Below are 6807 nucleotides of genomic sequence, written 5' to 3' on the forward strand. Positions count from 1 at the left end.
ACGCCAAATTCTGACACTATCGAGACTCATCAGACCAGGCAACATTTTTGCAGTCTTCAAGTGTCCAATTTTGTTGAGCTTGTGCAAATTGTAGCCTTTTTTTCCTATTTGTAACAACAACAATAACAATAACAATAATATTTATATAGCGCTTTTCTCCCTGGGTACTCAAAGCGCTGTGACCCTGCATTATGCAGTCTCGAAGGCTAGGGAAAAGAGGTGAGTTTTTAGCCTTTTTTTAAAGCTGTCCAGAGAGGGAGCCTCTCGTACTGATTGTGGAAGTGAGTTCCATAGAGTAGGGTCTGCGTAGGAAAAGGCCCGAGCACCAAATGTTAAGTGTATCCTGGGAATAATCAGCTTCATCTTGTTGGCAGAGCGGAGGGTGCGTGGAGGGGCATAAAGTTCCAATAGATCCGCTATGTATTTGGGTCCCATGTGGTGTAGAGCCTTGAATGTCAGCAGGCAGATCTTAAAATTGATCCTCCATTTTACTGGCAACCAGTGAAGAGTTTGCAGTACTGGAGTGATGTGTGAGCTGCGGGGGGCATTGGCTAGGAGTCTGGCTGCAGCATTCTGTACTAGCTGTAAGGGGCGCAGAACCTTTTCTGTAGATCCGATGAACAGGGCGTTGCAGTAGTCTAGGCGGGAGGATACAAATGCATGAACCAGGGCAGGTAGGTCTTCAGCTGGGATAAGGTGTTTGATTTTCGCTATATTTCTTAGATGGAAGAAGGAAGACTTGACGACAGCTGATACCTGCTGTTTGAGTTTTAGATTTCCATCCAGGATCACCCCAAGGTTTCACACAGAGTCTTTATACTGTACAGTATCTCCCCCAATTGCTAGTTTGAGGTGGTGAGCGTTTTGAACTTTATCTATCATGTGTGGACCACCTACCACCAACACCTCTGTTTTGTCAGAGTTCAGCCTCAGCCAGCTGGTGTTCATCCAATTTTGTAAATCCACTAGACACGCATTTATGGATGCTGATGGGTCTTGGATGCCAGGCTTGAAGGACAGATACAGTTGTGTGTCATCTGCATAACAATGGTATCCTAGGCCATAGTTCTGGATTATTTTGCCCAGTGGAAGCATGTAGACTGCAAAGAGTAATGGTGATAGTACAGAACCCTGTGGAACTCCATAGGGAAGTGGCACTGGATTAGAGTAGTGTGTGCCCAGACATACTTGCTGTGTCCTGCCAGATAGGAAGGTCTGAAACCAGCTAAGAACAGTACCCCTTAGGCCACAGTAATTCTTCAGTCGCTGGATTAGTATTTCATGATCCACAGTATCAAATGCTGCAGACAAGTCAAGAAGAATCAGAATTGAGCAATCACCCTTGTCCCTTGCAGTAAGTAGATAATTCATTACTCGGACTAATGCCGTTTCAGTGCTGTGCCTTTTCCTGAATCCTGACTGAAAAGTATGAAAGATGTTGTTATCTGTATGCCTGGCTTCCAGCTGGTTGGCAACTACTTTCTCGATAACTTTTGATAGGAATGGTAAGTTCGCCACCGGTCTGTAGTTGGTTACAGAATCAGGATCTAGTGATGGTTTCTTCAAGAGGGGTTTTATGATTGCTTTCTTTAGTTCTTCTGGGAAAAGTCCACTTTGCAAGGAGCACTGAGTGATTTTGTGAAGTGCTGGCCTGATCAGCTCTGGGTACTGCATTAAGGATCCTGTTGGGCCAGGATCCAGGTCGCAGGTAGTGGGGCGGAGACTTTGAATGAGAATTCCAAAATCTTCTTCACTCACAGTGTCAAAGACTTGCCATGGTGGTACGGTAGTAGGCATATGCAAAGTCCAGTGGTCAATTGATGTTGGTGTAATGCTGGCACGGATGGTAGACACCTTGTTTGTGAAGAAGGCAGAGAATTCTTCACACCTTTCCCTGGAGAATGTGGTTGGGGCTTTTAGGCAGGAAGGATTGTAGAGTGATTCCACTGTGTGGAAGAGTTGACCAGCTTTGTTGTTGGCTGTAGATATTTTGTGCGAGATAAAGTCTGATTTTTTCTTGTTATTGCTTGTTGGTATTGTCTGAGGTGTTGAATTAGGCTAGATTTGTGCTCCTCAGACCCTGATTTACGCCACTGTCTTTCAAGTCTGCGCTGTGTGAGTGGTACCTGGTGGGGTCTTCTGCTGTTGTAGCCCATTCGCCTCAAGGTTGTGCGTGTTGTGGCTTCACAAATGCTTTGCTGCATACCTTGTAACGAGTGGTTATTTCAATCTACGTTGCTCTTCTATCAGCTTGAATCAGTCAGTCCATTCTCCTCTGACCTCTAGCATCAGCAAAGCATTTTCGCCCGTAGGACTGCCGCATACTGGATGTTTTTCCCTTTTGACACCATTCTTTGTAAACCCTAGAAATAGTTGTGCGTGAAAATCCCAGTAACTGAGCAGATTGTGAAATACTCAGCCCATCTGGCACCAACAAACATGCCATGCTCTAAATTGCTTAAATCACCTTTCTTTCACATTCTGACATTCAGTTTGGAGTTCAGGAGATTGTCTTGACCAGGACCACACCCCTAAATGCATTGAAGGAACTGCCTGGATGGTGTAATGGTTAAGGGCTCTGCCTCTGACGCAGGAGACCAGGGTTCAAATCTCGGCTCTGCCTGTTCAGTAAGTCAGCACCTATTCAGTAGGAGACCTTAGGCAAGTCTCCTTAACACTGCTACTGCCTATAGAGCGCGTCCTAGTGACTGCAGCTCTGACGCTTTGAGTCTGCTAGGAGAAAAGCGCGATATAAATGTTATCTGTCTTGTCTTGTCTTGTCCATGTGATTGGTTGATTAGATAATTGCATTAATGAGAAATTTAACAGGTGTTCCTAATAATCCTTTAGGTGAGTGTACATATTAATAACAATATGGTAGAACATCAGACTATAACTATGGTAGGGATAAAGTGGTGAGCTCCTCTGAAGACAGTCAGTGAGATGACTATGTACTGTACTATGTATTATGCACTAGATAAATCTAGTACAATAATCATTTGTTCTCCAGACCTGACCACAATGCAATACTGTGAGAGAACGCAGCAAGTGGGAGTGATTAGTGTGTACAAGAAAGCATGGCTTCTATTGGATCTCAACAGATGTACACCTTTCTTCAGTGTGTAACGGCTATTTGCATTGAACTCTAAGGCCCCGTTCACACTTAGGAATGCAACATCGTGATTGCAATCGCCTTGCAATCGCGATGTTACATTGCGCTATTCTGTGATTTATTTTTTTTGATAATTAGCGATTCTCAGTGAATGAGTATTGTGACGCAATCGCCAGGAAAATGCTGCATATAGTGTGTTTGCGATCAGACGTAATTGCAAACGCGCCGTAATAGCTGCAGTGAAAGTAATCCTATAGGATTACTTGTGTAGCGCTTGTGCAGCAGAGCTTTGCTGGTCACTCGGATAACATTCATAAATGGCCTGATCCTGATGGCAGGACAGGTCCTCCCCACTTCTCTTCAGTATAGATGGGTGCCCTGCGGCCAATCACCTGCTGCATGTCACATGTCATACAGAGACTGGAACTGCAAGGTGATTGGCTGAACAGCCATGAGCTGCACTGAAGAGGGGGGAGGAGGACCTGTCCTGCCAACAAAAGAAGGCAATGTGTAACACTCCGCTGCTGCTCTGCCTAATGAAGGGGGGGGGGGGGGGGGGGGGGGGGAGACGACACCTATCACTGTGACTTTTGGAGGGCGGGAGGGCGTTAGATGGTCTGGAAGCTACTGTCACTTGTGGAGTGGAGGAGGGGCATGGCCGGCAATTTTTGTTGTGGCCCTCCAGAAAACCATTATTACACTCTGCGGCATAACTACAAATCATGGGGTTGCGCAGCAAAACATTGATGGCCCCCCTTAGTGTTCACACCTCTTCCCTTGCCCCCCCCCCCCCCTTAGTGCCCTACATGGCCTTGGGGCCCATCTCACAAGGGTCATAAAACAAGTGTGGCCTTCACACCCATAGCAAGTGTAGCCACAAAATACCCCATCTGATGTATAGTCCTCTGTATTGGAGGAAGGGAAGGTTAGTATTTGGGGGGGGGGGGAGGTGGCACCGCTCTGGGCCAACCTGTGTTCACAAGGGCTGCTCTCCTCTAGTTAAGCCCCTGGTTGCATCAATATATTTTTGTCATCTTGTTTTTTAGGCCTGGAACCCCCTACAAATCATAAATTGCTAGTGCAATCACTAGCGTTTTTTTATTAGAGTTTTGTAAGCAATTTTATGAGCATTTTCCGGTGCTTTGGGAGTGATTTTAAAAAGTGTAGGCTTTTTGCCAGCGATTGTGATAGCGATTTGCGATTAGCGATTTTAATTCTGATTGGTCCTTTCAATTTACTTCATTTACAGTTCGCAGTAATTTAAAATGCACACAAATTGTTATGTGTAGCAATTCATAAGCGATTTGCCGGCGCTTCAATACCCTACACTGAAGCGCAAACGCTCCAAAAATGCTGCATGTTCTGTGATTGCCATTATTTGTTACATTTATTTACATTGGCAGAGCGTTTAGGGCAATCGCCAGCGATAGGAAGCGCTCCATAAACGCTCAAAAAAGTGGTTTCCAGGCCTTAAATAAAGAAGAGAGACCCTTTAGGATCTGCAAAGTCTCCGTTTTATATGTTGTTTGCACTGAGTGTATTGGTTGTGTCTTTTCTTATGCGGTTTGGTTTGTACTCAGCATAGTATGAGTGATATTTTATTTCCTCCTTGTCTATCCGGAGGAGATTAGCCGTTAGGGAGTCAGACTCTGCACCACTCGGCACCACTCTACTCTCTGAGCGGTTACATCATTATAGAATCTATTATTCAGGTACGGGATTTGGATGCCGTCCAGAAAGTGACACTCGAAATGTGTTTCTATGCGATAGATAATGAATTGCTCTGTGTTGCTGAGCAGAATTAAATCAAAGGCTGTACATTTTAATGACTTGGGAATGATTACTAGTGTATTGCCAGCTTGTAAAGCTTACTCTACATGTTACAGCACCAACAGGAGATCTTTAGATCACGTTAGGGCGGTTTTAATGTGGGTATAGATTGTTCAAGCTCAGTAGGCCTGAAGGCCCTGCGTGGCTTCTGCAGGCTCCTGGGCGACTCTCATGTGACTAGGTAAAGCAGGAACTTAAAAGCAAGTCTCATTTCATTCACTTGCTAACCCAAAAGATTAAAAAGCAAATCTTGAAACCTTATTAGGTCACTCTGTCAGATATAATACAATTATATCATGCCTGAGGAAGAAACAAAGACAGCTTTTGAAAGACCGACAGCAAGTAAATTGCGTTATCCTTAATTAAAAGTTTTTGCTTTGACTGATCAGTCACATGGTAAAATATTGATGCATCTGAGAAGACATTCCAGTACTAGGTAGATACAGAATTTTGTGATTTCTTCCTTTTATAATTATTTACATAGCGTTCTTTCTCAGTGCTGTACAGAGTAAATTGTCTTGTCACTTATCTGTCCCTCATAGGGGCTCACAATATAATCCCTACCATAGTCATATGTCTAGGTATGTATTATATAATGTAGTGTATGCATTCTAGGGCCTATTTAGGTGAAAAGCCAACAAACGTATCTGTATGTTTTTGGGGTGTGGGAATAAACCGGTGTGCCCGGAGGAAACCCACGCAGACACGGGGAGAACATACTGTGCAGATAGTGCCCTGGCTGGGATTCAAACCCAGCACTGCAAGGCAAGCATGCTAACCACTACGCCACTGTGCTGCCCAAATGATAAGCTGGTCTGCACAGGTGTGTCTTTTTTAGGCTCGGAGCATGACAGACAGGTTGTGGGAGAAAGCATCATTGGAGAAGTGACACTCGTGAGAAGTCCTGGATGCAAAAGTGAGAGGAGTTGACCAAGCTGGATAACAAGAGGGGCTCTTGGGAGGAGCAAAGGCTCGTAGAGGGATGATATCTGGAGATTAATAAGGAAATGTATGGAAGGTAAAGCCTATGTAGAGCTTTGCATGACAGTGTTAGGAGTTTGAACTGGATCCTTTGGGTGAATGGCATACGTGTATATCCATTTACCTAAATAGGATTTATTTGTTAATGGAATTACAGAATGTGATAGCTTCCTATTGGGGTGAAGTTATGGTCAAGTGTCTCGTGGAATGGTAATTATAAAATTAAAATAAATGACAGAGGTGAAGTTATATTACATGACATTAACCACTTGAGGACCACAGTGGTGACCCCCCCTAAAGACCAGGCACATTTTGGCTAAAATGGCCACTGCAGCTTTAAGGCACAGCTGCAGGGCCGCACAACACAGAACATGAGTGATCCCTCCCCCTTTTATCCCCACCAACAGAGCTCTCTGTTGGTGGGGTCTGATTGCCCCCCAGTTGTTTATTTCTTTTTTTATAAATATTTATGTTTGCTTTTCTTTTGAAAAAAAAAAACCCTTTCCTCTGCCTCCCCCAGCCAGCTTTACTCCCTCCCTCCCCCAGCCAGCCTATCACAGCGATCGGCTGTGATAGGCTTCAGCCGCCGATCCGCCGCTACCCACCGCAAAAGAGGGCCCCCCGCAGACCCCTTGCGCAGCCTGGCCAATCAGCGCCAGGCTGCGCTATGGGGTGGATCGGGACTCCCTCTGACGTCATGACGTAAGTCCAATTGTCGCCATGGCCACGGGGGAAGCCCATACAGGAAATCCCGTTAAGAACGGGATTTCATTGTTGGGTATTTGCGCTGGCGGGGATCGGAGGGGTGGGCGGGATACCGAAGGGAGAGGGGAAGCATGTAGCTAGCGCTAGGCTAGCTACATGCTAAAAAAAAAAAAGGCAAA

Source organism: Hyperolius riggenbachi, chromosome 2 (genome assembly GCF_040937935.1).
Source record: "Hyperolius riggenbachi isolate aHypRig1 chromosome 2, aHypRig1.pri, whole genome shotgun sequence".
Taxonomy (NCBI): Eukaryota; Metazoa; Chordata; class Amphibia; order Anura; family Hyperoliidae; genus Hyperolius; species Hyperolius riggenbachi.